We start from the raw sequence: 18,293 nt of genomic DNA on the forward strand, positions 1-18,293 counted from the left end.
GCACAACCCATTTGTTCGTGCTCTCTCATTTCCTGTGGGAACCTGCTTTTCCCAAGACTTTATGGACTTTCTGAATGTGTCAGAAATTCTGTATTGCCATCAAATAAGTGGACTTCCAGCTTTACTTTATATATAATAGAACATTTGTCCTGAGTTTTGTTGTTTCAAGTGTTTTTTTTCCCAACACGTAAACCTGGTCTCTGCTACCAATTTTCACTTTAAAGAACCAGGAATTTTGGAGGATGCCTTGCATATGTCCCAGCATGCAGGGAATCAAACTATATTACAGCCACTTGAAGAAATCAGATTTATACGTGGACTTGTGCCCTAGGGCAAGATGTGTGAGGACAGAAGCATTTGCAGTGTAAATGGTGGGGGGGGGAGTGTGTGTTTATTTTAGTTGCAATTCACCTGAAATAGGCTGCAAATAAATCCTTAAATCAGCAACTAAAAAGCTAGGTAAGCAGCTGTAGTGAACAATGCAAGTTAGAAGCAATGAGCAATGAGGTCGTTAATTATTGTTTCATAGTATGTTAGTTCATTTGGTTCCATTTGCAGTTTAAAATACTTAGCTGGTAAAATGACTTTTGTCATCAAAATACAAAGCATGCCCAGAGTAATTTCTTGGGAAGCAGGGCAGTATTTCATCTGGAGAAATACACTTCAGTCTACTGGTTTTGTATTTTTGATTGATTTCTTTTGGTATTACTTAATTGTGCTTTTCTTCATTGAGCAATGTGACAAGAGAAGAGGAAACAAACTAGGTCAGAACTAACTACATTAATGGTCTGACTAAAATGTTTAAAACCAATTGGTGACAATAGTACTAAGAAAGTACAAACAGCAACTACATTGTGAATGGAGGTACAGAGAATTGTAATGTTCTAAATTAGAATCTTCATTCAACCTAGATTAGACTAGAATATTTTTAAAGGAGGACAGGGTTATGGATAGTAACATTAGTCTGAGTTTTATTCTTGGGTCTGACAGAAGTTTCCTGAGTGACCTTCTGATCATCAATTTGTGTATCAACGGTGGCATTGCACTTCTTCGCTTTCCAAGGTTGTGGTGGTGCTTGATTTATTTGTGTTTCTGATGCTTGAATTGTAGGTGCTGTACAAGTATCAATAAACAAGGAAATCAGTAGTATGGGGCTTCAAGAGTTTAGGCAGGTATGCAGGTTAGACCCTCTGAAAATATAACATCGACTTCTTCTTGGGACACCCATTCACTGTACAGCATTGCTTGTGTAAACTGTCACACGTTTGGTGATGCAGAGACAACAAAACAAAGTTTCTTTTTCACATGAGTTCCAGAAATGGAAAAACTTAGCCTATCTCTTCCACACTAAGACAGAAAAAGGATTTCAGCATTAGTTGTGTTCACTGTTTAGTGAACACCGTTCACTAAGGCTGAGTCAAATTGTTCATCTGAACAGATGTTTTGTATAATTTTCCTCGTCTAATTCTTCTGTTTTCTCATTTTAGGAAATAACGACTTTATAGGCATTTCTAGTCCTGACTAGAAGGAGGTGCATGGAGTAGTGAATTCCTTATCAAAACTGGAATTCACAAAAATGGAAGTTAGTTTCTATTCAACAGAGCTCTTGCAAAGGGCAGAGAATTTGATTGCAGAGAATTTTGAAATCATTGGGTGAAGGAAGAAGTGTGGTGTGTGTTGCACTGAGGATGTGCGGGCTTTGCTGTATCATTCTTCCAGTCTTGTTTGGTTTAGGTTTGAGATCATCTTGAATGTGGATGCAGGTTTTGGGAGGAATGTTAATGCTAGATTTTTATACACGTCCAGAAGCAAGATCCAACTAAGATTCCATGGAGGGACTTGGATGTGACGCTGGCAGCAGCAGTTCAGGGCCCTGCTTGCACGTTCTTGTCCCACCTCATTTGGTTAAGGCAGCTCTGCTCGAAGCTGTACACGGTGAGGAGCCTTCCACAGCCTCCTATCACCAGTCAATGGCAGCATCTTGGGTCTGTGGTGCTGGGTGCAGAAGAGTGCCATCAGCTCTTCAGAAGGCACAAACTGCTCAATCTTTGGCTGTTTTCACCGCAGAAGATCAGGTTGGGTGGAAATACTGAGCAGTTGCCAGCCTAACCAGCTTCTTAAAAGTGTCTGGACGATTCCTTTTGCAGTTGTGTATTCTTCAGTGTGATCTGAGAGAGGGTGCTGTTGTACCATGGTGCTGGTGGAGCACAGATACCTGACATTATTAGTATTAGCATTATATTTGATGTTGCGGTACCAGATCTTGCAGCTTAGTTATTTCATACTGTGTCTTATAGACAACAGTTTTCATTCCATATAGCTTTTCAGAGATCAGAACAACCTGGGCTTAGTGGTCATGCCTTGCCCATCTTGAATTTTATGCACGGGTTTCACTGTGGTCATCTTTAGTGCATTAATTATGAAAAAAAAATTACTATAGAAGACACTAAAAGTGCTTTGAATTATTTTTGCAAGGATTCTTAAAGAGCAAGCTTGATTCTGAGGTGTCTATTCAGTAACATGAAGTGATGCATGCACTTTCTGAAGTCATCTGAAATGAACTTTTTTTCCATTCTGTAATGCTTCAGAAATGTAGATTAGCGTATTTTCAAAAGTAACAATTAGTTACTTATCCTAAGGGAAGGGAAGAAAGAAAGTTTACATGTTTTAGGAGAAGCAAATGGTTAGAACACACAGCTGAGATTAGCCTGTGTTCTCCCTTTTTACTTTGGTAGCAAGTAGCTGTGTATGGTCTGTGCATCTCTTTGGGCAGTCAGCAGAGCACACTGATAACCCAGTTTTCAGAATGAGTGGATGTTAATCTTCATAATCTCCATGGAGTTAAACAGTCTCAAGGGACTTTTTAAAAGCCACTCCTAAGCATTTCCCTCTTTGTGTCTGAAGTAAGTGCTTGCTCCAGCAATATTGATGTTAGGCTCTCTTAAACCTAGCATGTTCCTTTTAAGTTATAATTTGACCTGATATACTACCTGATATTCTGAAGTTCTAATACCAGTTTGTTAAAATGTGCTGCAAACATACAGAATCATAGAATCATAGAATAGTTAGGGTTGGAAGGGACCTTAAAATCATCTAGTTCCAGCCCCCCTGCCATGGGCAGGGACACCTCACACTAAACCATATCACCCAAGGCTCTGTCCAACTTGGTCTTGAACACCGCCAGGGATGGAGCATTCACAGCCTCCCTGGGCAACCCATTCCAGTGCCTCACCACCCTAACAGGAAAGAATTTCCTTCTTATATCCAATCTAAACTTCCCCTATTTAAGTTTTAACCCATTACCCCTTGTCCTATCACTACAGTCCATAATGAAGAGTCCCTCCCCAGCATCCCTATAACCTCCCTTCAGGTACTGGAAGGCTGCTATGAGGTCTCCACGCAGCCTTCTCTTCTCCAGGCTGAACAGCCCCAACTTTCTCAGCCTCTCTTCATACAGGAGGTGCTCCAGTCCCCTGATCGTCCTCGTGGCCTCCTCTGGACTTGTTCCAACGGTTCCATGTCCTTTTTATGTTGAGGACACCAGAACTGCAAGGGAGGTCTCATGAGAGCAGAATAGAGGGGCAGGATCACCTCCTTCGACCTGCTGGTCACGCTCCTTTTGATGCAGCCCAGGATACGGTTGCTTTCTGGGCTGCGAGCGCACACTGAAGCCAGCCCATGTTCATTTTCTCATCAACCAACACCCCCAAGTCCTTCTGGGCAGGGCTGCTCTGAATCTCTTCTCTGCCCAACCTGTAGCTGTGCCTGGGATTGCTCCGACCCAGGTGTAGGACCTTGCACTTGGCATGGTTAATAATACTTAACAGCATAAAAGGGTTTTATCCAATATAATTGCAGCATCATAGAGGTTAAAAGCCAAATTTTAGCCCATCCTATAATTTTATGAATTGTTTCAGTAATGCAGAGGAGCACAGAAGACTGCAAGGGCTAAAGGACTGTGCCTCTTTGTACTCAAAGGGATTATATGCTTTAAAAGCGAGTAGATTAAGAAACATCTTATGAAAAGACTAGCAAAATATTCTTGAAAAGATTTTTACAGGTGGTTTTGCCCTCAAAGTGAGGGAGGACAGGTTTTAGAATGCAGTGCTGAATGTCTTTTATTCTTAAAAGCAAGTCTTAAGTTTGAATAGGCAACAGTTTCAGCAGGTAAATATATACTTAACCTTTCAGTAGTTGTCTGATTCAGTTTCAAGGGTGATTTATGTGCATCCAGCTGTCCTTATTTACTGCCCGGATAATGAGGAATGGCTTCCCTGTTTTAGTAATTTATAATTTAATTCATCGATCTATAGGTTCACAGAAATCTTACTGTCTTAGTTAGCAAAACCAAAGTGAAGTCAGTCTGCTGTGAATTGTTGACACTAATAATTGAACATCCAGTTGATGGTTGCAGTTTTGTACTACTTTGATCTTTTGACTGCTTCACAGGCAGAAAATCGTGCTATGCCATGTGTAGAACAAACTTGAGACATAACGTGTTCTTTAATCTGTAATTTGCACTGTGTTAATTTTCTGTGTGTGAATAAGAAGTCTTCAGGCAATAGGGGGGAGGATGAGAAGAGATGTACCAGCAAGAACACCAAAGCCTGAATTTCTTGTAACATTTCTGTGGGTTCCTCAGTGGAAGCTGTATTTGATGAGGGGGAAAGGAAACATATTTGATGAGGAGATGTTATCCATCTTCACACTTACTTCTGATGCTTTCATATTCACTGTATTTAAGGTCTAAGCAGTGGTCTACCATTTTCAGGCACTTAAAACAGCAATAAAATAGAACAGACACTGGCTTAAAAATGGTGCTACCCATTTTAGTTCTGTAATTACCTTGAAAACATGGCAAAAAATTGCATAACTTTGCACATGAAGGATTAGGTAAGAGTTTGAACACCTAAGTAGGGTAAAACAACCTCAAAAAAAGGATGCAATCTCTTTCTTGCTTCAGCCATGTTTAAATAAGATAACCCCTATAAGGCTTACTTAATAACATCTTGGTGTTTACAGTAGCACTCTGTTTGTATGTGTTTGTGATGTTGTTTGTTCTGTTCCATGACACTAATGACTGTAGAATTCAGAATTCATAATTCTGAGCTATTTCTGGTACAAACCTGAGCTTTCTTTTGAAATAATTTGTTCAGAACCAGAAATTTTGAAGATTGAAGGCACTTGGTCAAGAAAAAAAAATAATGCCCTAACTCTACAAAGGGGCAAAGTTACTAAAGTTACAAAGATAAGAGTTGTAACATGCATTTATCTTTGGTTTAAAAGCCTTATGTTGACATGTTTTGTCCTGGAATGATAACACAAAGAACATGTTCAAAGTAGGAGCTATTTGACTGAGAATGTGAGTGTACTGTAACCTGAAGTAGTTTACCGCAAGGGATTCTTGTTCTTCTTTTTCATTCCACTTAACAGAAGTTGTGCAGCATCTGGTTATATCTAATTTTGGATTTTTGCTACTTTTGAGAGAGAAGCAAGATCTGAATAGCTGGGGAATTCAAGTATATATGATTTTTTTTTGTTTGATTGTTGTAGTGAAAGAATTCTGAGTTTTGCGTTTCAAATGCTGCTTCTTTATCTTTCAGAGAGTATCCAGTCCACTGAAACAGAATTTGTGTTAGTTGAAAATGCTGGATTAATTCCAGGACATGCATCAGCTTAATTCTTCCTAAGAACATGTAAGAATAAAACATCAAATGCATTATGAACATGCTTTATAAACTGAAATGTTCTTTTAAATGACTTAGAAGAACAACATGTTCTAGTAACTGGATGTGTTGTGTAATGGAATTTCTCAGGTCTAATATGTAATCTTCAAGTTATAAAAAAAATTTAAAACTGTACATAAGGAGTTCTTTAGACATTAGCTGAATAAAATTATATAGAGGAAAATTGCTTAATAAATTTAGGTATTCAGCTTTAACAAATTATTATTATTATTGTTATTATAATTATCATCATCATCACAGGAATGCCTATTTTAGCTGTCATTTTACACTTTCAAAGAGAAAGCATTATCTAGTACAGTTCTTTCCCCAGGTCTGTCACTGACATTGCCTGAGCTCCTTTGCCCTTTTAAAAAACTGTGGGAAAGCCTGGGAAAGCAGTTTGAGTGGCCAGTAGGAATCCCTTGAGTGCCATATTCTTAACAAGAAAGCCTAACAGACTTCACCGATTGTGTTTCTCGTGTAGTTTTGTTCCTGGCTCTTGTCCCTACTATCATAAATAAAGGTAATCTCTAAAGGGGAGATTAGGCATCAACTAAAGCAGTCAGTTAATTACACTTAAGCAACATGCACGTTATTAGCTTATTGAGCAGCGTCATCCAGCCTCTCATGAAGTTTTATCTGTTTACGAAGAAGATGCCTTCCATAATTGTAATTGAAAAACCAAAATGACTCACAGTTTGTAAATGTTAATAAGAATATATTATGCAGCCAGACTCTCCTTATGTGTTGTTTGCAAAGGGGTCACACTTTTGGCTTTTCAGTCAGCTTTTTGTCAGTGATGTGTTTCCCATCGTGTCCTAATGTTTACTAAAGTTTACTAACTTGTAGAGAATTTCAAAATTGGAATGATCCTCATGGGAATAGAGTACAAGTGTTCCTCCCATTTAGGTATTCTCCTAATTACCTCAGGTAAGAAGTGAAGCAGCCCAATTTCACTCAGTCCAGTTCCTGTAGATTATTATACTGTAAGAAGGGATCTCAGTTAACATCTGCTGCTACTGAATCCAGTTTTTATAGGTAATCTTGGTGCAATATTACATCATTAATGTGTTCCATAATTTAGATTTCTTAAAATTAGAGTTATTAGATTGAGTTATTGAACTTTTTTAACGAGTTGACCACAGGGTACTTCCAGCCATAACAGCCAAAGTTAATACCATGGCATGATATCTTGAGATGAAGCTGCTGTGAGTTACGAACTTTTAATTTAGTTTCTCCTTTTCTGGAATAAAAAGAGGAATGTTTACTACAAAAAATAATGCTTAACTAAATGTATATATCTAAATACTACAGAATATATTTCATGCACAGTGGTTTTAGCTTGTTTAGTGCATCACAGAATCATGCTGGAGGGTTGGTTGTACAACAGCACTCTGAGAAACATTGTCAAAGTGATTTTATTGTTTTTTTCCTTCTGATGCCTGTGTTCTGTGGCCATGTTTGCAGTCTTTGAGTTGCAGCTGTCATATTTCAGTTGCACTCTCCGGAGTCTCTGGGTGCTGGAGCTGTCCAATTTTGACTCTTTTAGTAGTTGAACTGTACTCTTGCAGGTGAGGTACCAAATGGAAACCTTTACTACCATTCAGCTAAGTCTTCATGTGCCCTTGCTATTAGTACTGATTTTATAAAAGCTTTATGTGCTCTTTGGTATTTTAGAGACTTCTTTATAACAGCACAACATGCAATTCATGTAATGGCATTCAAAAGAATAGGTGAAAATAATTGTTTCCACTTCTCACCTCTTCATTAAAAGTTTTTGTATTTTCTCTTAATATTCTGGCTTGCATTACTTGAACTTTTGTTTTAATGGATAATTTGTTGAATGTATCCCTCCATTTTTTGCAGGTGTGTTGCCGTACAATGCTGGGCTGTGGATTAGTTTTAAGAGATTTCAGTAGGTGTTTAATGTGCTGACAAAATTTCACAGATTGTAAAGTTCCAGTTTTAAAGATTCCAGTATTACTAATTTCTGTCACGTATTGATGATCTTAAGGGTCTTTTCCAACCTAAATGGTTCTATGATTCTTAGCCCTTAAGAATACCGAGCTGAGGCTCAGCTTTGTACTTCTTCCACTCTGTGAGATACCTCCTCTCTGACCTCTGTTGGTTAAATGCCAAGAGTTTTCCGCATGGAGCATCCTTTCCCAAAAGGGACACAGTGGGTGCAAGGGTCCTCTTCAGCTTCTCCCATTTGGACTTAGATTCAAGGAAGATGCCTGAAAGATGAATAGAAATGAGCCGGGTGCACAAAGATTCCTACCAGAATTGTGAAATAGAGGCAGTGCTCAGGACTGAACTTGTAGCTGTTCTGGAAAACAGCACTTTGTAAAGAACCTCCCCTGGCTTAGCATCTCACTGCTACTTTTTCAACAAATTCTAGCTGAACATGGCTCTGCTGCAGTGTAGATACAGTTTGTACCTGAGTGAAGATCTGGGCTTTGAGTCTTGTTCTGCTGGCAAGCTGGTTCAAGTCTGAACACATTGTGCCTTCAGAACCAAAAGAGGAAGAGCCTCACATTTAGAACTTTTAGACTCCTGCAATTTAAAAAAAAAAAAATATTTATTTTAAGCTAGCAATTATGCTTGGATTTAGCAATACTGAAGTTTAGTTTGTAACAGATGTGAACTAAGAGGGGGTGATAACATCAGAAAAGGTAAATAGGAGGAGTATCTTGTGTGTAGAAAACCCTTCTGTGAATCAGACCAGTGAGGTGTGTCATAGTTGGCAATTGCCCATGGGCAATATCTTCATACGGTAACATTTTTTATTCAAGTTTTTGGCATAATTCCCTTGGATTAGTAATATTTTTTTTTGTTCCTTGCCCCTCTTTGTAAAAGTTCTTTTCCTTTTTCATTTATGTCTGTCCATTTACATATGTATGTCTCGATCTCCTACAGCTGCCTCTGATTCTTCAGGGATGCTAACACCCTCTTCCGATGACCCTGCAATTCCAATCTCCAATGCCCACGTGTTTTTTCAGCTAGGCATCATTCTGCTTTTTCCCACATTTCTCTCATTCTCCAGAGGAATTCTGTATAAGCATCTACAGTGTGATTCTCTGCTGACCTTTAAAATTGTTATGAAGTCTAAAAAACATTTGATGGTCTTTCGCTTACTTGCACTCAAAGAGTACTTCTGTCATGTTGATTGCTACACCCAGCATATTCAAGCAGCAGGGTCCAGAACTGACTGCCATGATACAGGAGTTTTCATCTATGACTTTCTGACTAATTAGAATATAGTAAGGGGGCTGGAGCACCTGCCGTATGAAGATAGGCTGAGAAAGTTGGGGCCATTCAGCCTGGAGAAGAGAAGGCTGCGTGGAGACCCCATAGCAGCCTTCCAGTATCTGAAGGGGGCCTGCAAGGAAGCTGAAGAGGGACTCTTCATCAGGGATTGTAGCAACAGGACAAGGGATAATGTATTCAAACTGATACAGGGGAAGTTCAGGTTAGATATAAGGAAGAAGTTCTTTACTGTGAGGGTGGTGAGGCACTGGAACGGGTTGCCCAAAGGAGTGGTAAATGCTCCATCCCTGGTGGTGTTCAAGGCCAGGTTGGACAGGGCTTGGAGCATCCTGGTCTAGTGGAAGGTGTCCCTGCCCATGGCAGAGTGGTTGGAACTGGATGAGCTTAAGTTCCTTTCTAACCCAAAATATTCTACGATTCCATGACCTCTCTTTGCTTCAGTTTGTTCATGTGCGCTGTGGGAACAGTAATTCTATCAAATGCTCTTTAGAGCATTTATGAAAGCTAAGTGTGAAGGAAAGGAGTGTGGTTTAAAGAGAAATCATACCAACATAATTTTTCCTCAGAATACATCTTCTTTATTTGCTGCTGTAGAGTCCAATATCCAGAGTTATTAAGGCTGCTTAATTTTTGCCCACTTTTCTAAGTACAGTTGGGTGCCTCATTTCCATTTACCAGTTTGAATGTATCTGTGGGGCTAGAAGTCTGACAGATGAACCAGTTATCCAGAAATTAACTATGGGGAGGCAAAATTGTATTCCTGAGTATGCAAAGAGATTCCATGTTTTATACTCCTTTAATTTTTAAAATTTCCTTTGAATTTGACTCGTGAAGTTTGGCCAATGTCTGCTGATTTCTCTCAGTATTTCCTGTGGTCCAGTTTTCATGACTACTTTGAAAATCCCCTGCCTGTCTCTTTTCTAGAGTCATTGAATGGCTTTCTCTGGGACAGTGTTTCCTAATTTTGCACAACTCATCAGGTTGTTTAATCTGCATTGTTTAATCAAAAGTAATAGCAATAAATTCTTCTTTGTATCCAGTTATAAAGGTGAGAACTCTAAAACTTTCACACAATATTAAAATTCTAATTTTAATGGCACAAAAGCATATTTGACATGAGCTATTACTAAAGCCCCAGTTTGAAGGAAGCAAAAAATTGCCTCTAGGTTGGTACTTTTAAATCCTAGTTTCAGTCCATAAATTTGATTGTAAAGTTAAATTGAAAAACCAGAATATTTAACAAGAAACATAAAATTCTTAAGAATTGGAGGTGCTTTCTGCTTTAAAATATTAGAACGCAGAAAAAGGGAAATTGAAAACACACATGAGCTTATTATCAAAAGTAATTGAGATCTAAAAACTGCCTTGGATACTTGCATATACCCGTTTAAAGTTAATAGAAACCATATCATATATCTGAGAACTTTCCTAAAAACACATCTGGAATAGTTGTCAGGTAGGAACTATCCAGGCGTATTCCAGCTAGTTAGACTATAACTCCTGTAACTTGGAACATCTTCATGTTGATCCAGAACACTGTCAATAAGTTTACAAAAAATGTTGCCCTTCACTTACTCACAAAAATGTGGTTCAGCATTTCATGAGTGGAAGTAGGTGCCTACTGATGGCCATTTGCATCCCATGTTTCAGTACAGTTCCCAGTGACATTTGTTTGCTATGAAGGAGATATCATGACTTGCATCTCTAAAAGAGAGAGAAAAATTATACCTAATCATAGAGTATGGGTTCCCCTAATGCTGCTGTCATTGTCATGGGTTAAGAGTATAGGATATAGGGAGCTGTTAATTTTAATAGTTGTGTCCTGAATCTGCCCATATACACATATATATACATATATATATATATATAAAGAAATAAATATAAAAATCCCAGAAATCCCAAGGACAAGACACAGAACCTGTATGCCATATGACATTTTTTACAAGCTTTCCAGAATTAATCTGTCTAGGAGCTACTATGCTCAGCTTAATTATGGAAAGGCTGCATCTGTGTTCAAAGCTGTTGAGAGAGAAAGAAGAAAGTAAAAATGTCCACTAGGTTTGATTAACTGCTTTCAGCCTGATGAATAAAGACAGATGGTTACTAGTTATTTTTCCTTAATGGATTTTGGAGATCCATTTGGTGGATGAATTAAAGTTATAGGTCCCAAATCTGCCTTTGAAGCTATGCCTGCATAGACCTTAGTGATTCTAACAAATTTTGTATGCATCCAAGAGAGATGTTTGCCCTAAGGCTGTTAAATATGCTGTTAAAAAGCAGTTTTGAAATGAAAACTAAAAGTCAAATGATAGTTTACACTATTAATAAAACAAGTTACAAACTATGTAACTTGGGAAGGAGTTCCTTGCAAGGAATGATTAGGGTGAAGTGCCTGTGCAGACTTATTCCCATAGAATCTGTGCCTGTTCAGGTGTGACCTCTGCCTGGGGCTTGTCAATGTTTTAATACTGACTTGAAAACTTAGAGAAGTTCATTAAAGTTGTATTTGATAGTTTTGTCACATGGAAAGAGAAATAAATACTTTCATGGTGTAGGTTTGTTTGCACGTGTCAAATGTGGAGGAGGGCTTTAAGACAGGGTCTAATTCTGCAGGTGTGCACATGTTTAAATTCATGGGTATGAATGTTTCTGTCCTTTACTTATGTATGAATGTCTGTGTTTATTTTTAAGAATGTATTTGATTGTCTGTGGGTTTGGGCTCTCAAGGAACATTTAGTCTTGAAGGGTATTGGGACGTCATTCAGCAACCTCTTAAATCATCTGCCTAGTTTTATGTGTGAATAGTCACAGTGATTTCAGTTGGATTAGACATAACATAAACAATTAGATCTAAATCTAAACAATTTTTGAGTCAGGGGTTGAGGTTACCGTATGATATCAGATGTCTAAGATGACAATAAAGGGAAACAAAACAACAAGAAATTACACTGAGTATACTGATTTTTCCATAGTTGGTGGGTTGCCTAAAGTAAAAAACACCATTTAGCTAAAATGCTACCTGCCATAGAACCATCAAACCCCACACACATCCTGAAAGGGACCTTGAGGGGTCATCTAATTTGTCCCCAGGCACCACTCAAGGATTGTCTGTCATTAAGTAATTCCTGACAGAGAGCTGGTCTCATTGACAACATTTGAACATGATTACAGCTGTTTACAAGCAGCACAGACATTTCTGGAAAGCAAGGGGAATGCCCTTCAGATCAGCATTAAAGGAGAAATCGGTGACATTCAGTATGTAGCAAACACACGTTCAATCAAAATAATAATGTAAGTCATTGATTACACACAGAGTGAGGTCACGACTCCTCAACAGGAAAAATACATGGCTTCACCATTCAGAAGTGAGAGACTTGTCCTTCAAGTGACAGAAGACAGAATGTGTTTAGGGCAGGTGACACTTTTTCATGGTTGGTTGATCACTTAATGCTTTTCTGAATCATCACCTCATTTTTCATCTCATTTTGCTTCAGCTTTCATTTCAAAGACTAGCTGATATAACAGAGAGTAAAACCTAAAAATAAGTGAATCCATTTATGAGAGGCAGAGATGTTTTTAAGAGTTTGCAGGTGGGAGGGAAGGCATATTGCAGATGTGCATAGTTAATAACCCAAGTGATGATGGCGAGATGCTACCACCCGTTTTCTTTAATCCTCTTTGCAGAATCCACGCTCAGAGTTCAGAGACATGTTCTAGGCCTCCAAGTTGTATGTGATTTTTTTTAATGTTGTCACTATCTACCAGGAATGACAAGTTATGTCGATGGTGTAGTAAACCTCCCCACTTTAAAGGACAAAGAGAGAGAGGTGCAGATAGACTTGGAGTTGAGGATTTATTTTTATTTTTTAAATCTTGCTTAAACAATATTGGTTTATGTCTAGGTTGCACTTAAAGGTCTGATTAAAGGTGTGTGTTTATGCTAGCTGCAAGTTAGCACTGTTTGGTTAAATATTTGTAAGGGTGCTATAGGGCCCAGATTTAAATGGGAACTAATAATCTACCACATGTACCTGGAGTCCCTGGTGAGCTGGGATTGCTGAAGTTAACATCTCCATCACTACTGTTACCTGTCTTAGCTACTGAGTTTGTCTACCTGTGCTTTAATCAGGCTTTTGGTTACCATATGTGCCTCATTTTCTGTTTGCCTCCACATTCACATTGCTGTTTATGAATTTAACTATGATAAAAAATACGTGACTTTTGCATAGATATTACCTAAATATTTGAAAATGCTTTATGGTCTATTATAAACATGTGTGGAAAAGGTCAGATGTAAAGCAGATGTTTCTCCAACTTGCCATTGTTTGGAGACATGCAAGAGAAGTTACGTGAAGAAGATGCAGAAGTGCATTTTTTTTTGATGTAGATATAGAGAAACTTCTAAAAGAGTAGCAGGCAAACCAGTGGTGCATCTCAAGAATTTTAGGGAAGAGTCTGTTGCTCTCGAAGTAGTGGATTAAGATAAACTGGTATCTCTTCTTCTCTAACACTGATTGTTCTGTGAAAGCTGTTTCATATTACCTTATGAGAGAAGGAAAGCAGGCGAGTGTAATTTCTCATGAGGATAACATCAAGATAATTCCTGGCTGACTTGCTGAGGAGTACCTAATTGCCTTTAGGTTTTCTGATTCTATCCTCTTTTTGGAAAATAATGACAATTTGATTGATAAAAAATCAGTTTGGAAAGTGTACAATCCGCTTTGAGCTGTTCCTGAAAGCCTATAGATCCATAGATGTCCATAGAGAAGAAAACCTCCCTTACAAATACACAGGAGTGCTCATAATCTTAATGATTTGTCTGATTTAAGATGTTTTGTCTATTTCAGAAAATTTAAAAGGGTGATTAGGGTTCATGGAAATACCAAGGAAGACTTACAGCCTATGGCTTTATTTCATATGGCACGTTATTACAAGACCTACTACTTCAAAGCAAAGATAGAGCTGCTGCAGGCATTGGATTCACAAGGGAAAGGCAGGCTGCAATTGTTTCTTTTGAAGACTGTATAATGCTAAGATGTATGTTGCATGGGTCCCTGCCAAAAGGATTTACAAGCCCGGTTTGGCCATGAGTACAGAAGTTCCTCAGTCTGAGGTTCTTACACTTGAGAAAGTAACGAGATTTAGCTGAAGAAGTAATTACTATTAATATTACTATCTTTTGTTAAAATTATTTCTTAGAATATTGAGAAATGGTGAGCTACAGCTGTTTCTTCACTGCCAAGTGAAGATCTCCAGGAATTACTATGTTTGAATTTACAATCTTTACAATTACTGTATTTCTAAAAACAAAACCTCCTTTAGCTTGGAAGTAAAATGTATTTTTCACTTTTCTTTAATGGATACATACTTCATTTGATAAGAATTATTTCCCCAAAGGGTGTATTAAAAAAATAGTTTGAACATAAAGGAGAGGTTATACAGCTCTATTTCCAGTTACACGTAAACTTTTTTCCCCTTATTCATGCCTGTGAGTTCAGAGATCTTAATTCACAAGGTACTTGGCTACGTTCCTGGCTTTAGGCAGACTAATAGTTTTGCTGCCTTTACTGGATAATTCATGTGCTTCAAGTTGAGTGCACGAATAGATAACTGGCTGAAGGAAAAGAATTATGTCAACCTTTGTATAGCAGTTCAATAATATTTGTAAGAGCAAAGTCTGTTTGCCTAAATTAGTTTTGTGTATGCAAGTTCAATAGTTTCTGCATCCAGGATTTATAGCCTGAAAAGTGCTTGCGTAGCCGTGAAGTCCATAAAAATCCGAATGTATGAAAGTGTTTATATACTCTTAGAAGTTGTAGTCAACCAAACAAATGATTTTGTGTGTTTTCTGCTCATATATATATTTAATCAGGAGAATGATTTTTATCTTTTTGTTAATGACTCATTTGTTGAAGCAGATTCCAACCTATTTTCTGCTGAAATTGTTTTCTAAGAAAAGCCTTGTATCCAAGAACCTGCCTGCAGAGCTCAAAATGCAAATCCTTTACCCAAGCCACAAAGCACACGAAACACACAGAGCAGGGACCCTCAGGAGTAACTGAAAAAGCCTGAATCAGCAAACACAATAGAATAAAATGGAAAACTGAAGAGTTCTGTGGTAAATCCTAGACTGAACTGAAAAACAGATCTGTGACTGGCAGAGACAGAGGAAGCTGAGATAGAGACTGGACATGTAGAAGTAATGTTTCATGCTTCTAAAGAATGTAATTTACATTGCAACAGGGACAGAAGAATATCAACAGACAGCAAATATTGGGAATGGTATGTGGTACTTTGGGATGAAGGGAAAGTGCTGAAAGGAAGAATGTTGACTAGCAAATTAGTGGAAAGTGCAAAGGAAGCACATGAGAAATGTGGCCAAAGATGTGAAAAACAACACAGGGAAAGGTAACAGAAACATTCTGAAGGCCTTGTGGTTCAATTGGAAGCTTCTACTATGTTGGAACATCACAGAGGCTTTAAAAAAAGTAAACAGCAGGAAAACTTCTGAACAAGAAATGAAGCTATGAAAAGACAGAAGAGTGCTTATTACCAGAGTAATACCAGAACAGAAAAAGAGCTTGGCACTGCAGTTCAAAGAAGTTGTGAACAGGCTCAGCTTCCCCACTTTAAAAAAGGAACAGGGGAACCTGAACATTTTGCCTATTTTTGTGTTAAGAACAGAAATCGGAAGCACAGCCTGTAACTATCATGTTGAAAAATACAGAGCCAGCAAAGGATGACAGCAAAAAGCTTAAAGAAATGGGAAGGAAGTAAATTAATATCTGGGAAGAAGTGCTTGTGCCTAAAGAATGAGAATGTGGTATCAAGGGTCCCACACACTGGCGAGGTATTCATGCGTTTTCCTGGGGAAAATCTTCTTCAGCGATACTACGCAGGATGAAAGATGCTGCGACTGTAGAATTTTGGGGGGATAAAAGTTGGATTTGGACTCAAGAAATTCTACAGAGACTAGCTGTTCATGTTGGAGATTACCATGCAAGGCTCGTTCTGCATGAAAGGCATCTTTTGCCGTTGCTTTAATTGACCTTCCATAGTTAGCACTTAGCATGAAGACACTTGTGTCATGGGGCACACTTGAGATCTGCGAAGTCCCAGTTAGAAACATCAGAAACAGAGATTGAAGTGAGGGTAAGTAATGGCACAATGGAACAGTTCACCCAGGAGGCTTGTCTGAATCATGTAACCCGCTGCTGTTTGGCATTGGCATGGACTATGGAAGCAATATTCAGGCTTCAGTATAGAATATATAGATTGCCAAGGCAGAAAGGGACAGGACACTTGAGTTATTGTCTGATGCCTCTGAAAAGCTGGGAAGACAGACAAATGTCCTGGCAAAGGTAGGTCAAGCTTGGCTCAAAATCAGTTAGCTCAAATCCATCCTCCTTGTAACAGACGTTATGTTGATGCAACATCCTGATAATTTAAAGAAGCCACATCTTTTCCAGCAAAACTATCAGGAAGTGTGAGATAGGGTGTATATTCATAGCATAAGAAGGCATGGCGTAGAGAAATAGGAACACAAACTCAATCACAATCTCTTGTTAATGTACAGCTGTTAGAACTGGAGACATCCCAAAGTGGTAGAAAAGGAAGTAGATGCTTTCTTAAGATGGATACTGGGCATATGGTGATAAAACTTAACTCGTTGTGAAGTTGTGCTGAAAAGTCCTCAAGCAGCAATCTGTCACCCCTGGTTCTTGAGGGAGTTCATGAAGTGGGTACTGCAAGTTAGCGTTTCTCAGCCAGCTTTAGATCATACCCATCTGATAGCAACCCATCTCGTGGTGTGTATGCACTTACATGTAATTTTATTCACACACCAGTGTGAACACATGGTCAGTTTCTCATTAGAAGAAGCCTTCACTGGTTATATTTTATATTAAAAATATTAATTCAACTTTAATTCAGACAGAGATCAGTCCCCACCAGTTCTTCCCACGATTGTTCTTCAGTGCTGTGGGTGCAGATGGGTGTTGTGTCAGTGTGTGCATATGGCATCCCCAGCAGCCCACATATTCACCCAGCCCTCCAGTGCAGTGTGTGAGGGAGAGCATGTACACGTGCACATATGCATTTCAGTGGGGGATGTGGCAGGGGAGCACAGAGCAGACAGGAAGACTTGTGTGGAGATGCTCTGCAGGGGCACGCATGGTGGCCACCATAGATTGGCCCCTTGACCACCTCTATCTGCTCCCCGCAGACTAAGGGGAGCCAGGGTGGACATCAGGCTGGAGGTGGTCACTTCTGCCCCTTGTCCCATTGTGCAGAAGCTGCAGCTGGCTGTAGCCTCAAGTGTGAGAGTGGATGCTTTAAATGCCAGCACATCTGTGATCATCCAAATAATGTAAATAAGGAAGAGGAAGCAAAATTCTCCAAGGAAATCTGTAAGAAGATGCCTTAACAGGGGGCAAGGCATAATTGACCTGGAGACTGGTGTGCTATTAAAAAGCAGAAGCAGCAAATGGCAGAGAAGTGAAAATAGTTTATACTTCTTGCACTAGTGGCAGGATGGATGAATGAGTGTTCACAATAGTAATGACAGCAGACCTTGAGGGTAATGTCCCTTTAAGAAACTGACCTCATCTTTTATGTAAACTACCTATAGAGGTATGCTTTCATTTTTACTGGCTCTAAAAATTCATATTCAACAGATTCATCATCCCATAAAACCCCAGAGGAATCATGGAAGGGAAATGTGCTTGTGTCTCATGTTAGGTTTGCACCCTGTACTTCAATCTTCCAGTGCCTAAAGTAAAATAGGTCAGCACTACATTTTGTATTGGAAAACCAAAGCATGTTATCTGTCTGTGTGATAACTTAGGCTCATTCCCCCAAAACAATCAGTGGGGATTTTTAAAAGAGGGTTAAATATGGCTAAATTATATTTCAATCCCTTTCACTGGATGAATTTCAAAATTTTCCTGCTGCTCAAGTAACTTCCAGAGTACACGACAGGAGCTGTTAAATCTTTCAAATGTATTTAATTGATTACATTTTTTAATCCAACTTGCTGTGGGTATTGAACCAGATATTCGTGTCAAAACTAAGATGGATGTTGTCACTGGAGACAAACTGAAGATTCTATCTCATGTGTGTTACATGTAACACTTAATGAAGTGTTCTTAATGGCAAACCAGTAATCACCCTTTCTCAGCTTTTAGGCTGGCTTGATTGTCAATTAACTATAGATATTTGCTGAATGGGGAGTAGGTGACTAGCCACATGTTTGTGCTAAAGCAAGGAATCTCATTTTGGGCTTCTTGTTGTGAGAGG

Source organism: Pezoporus occidentalis, unplaced genomic scaffold, assembly GCF_034315485.1.
Source record: "Pezoporus occidentalis ecotype Australia unplaced genomic scaffold, CSIRO_AGI_Poc_V1 ctg20, whole genome shotgun sequence".
Taxonomy (NCBI): Eukaryota; Metazoa; Chordata; class Aves; order Psittaciformes; family Psittacidae; genus Pezoporus; species Pezoporus occidentalis.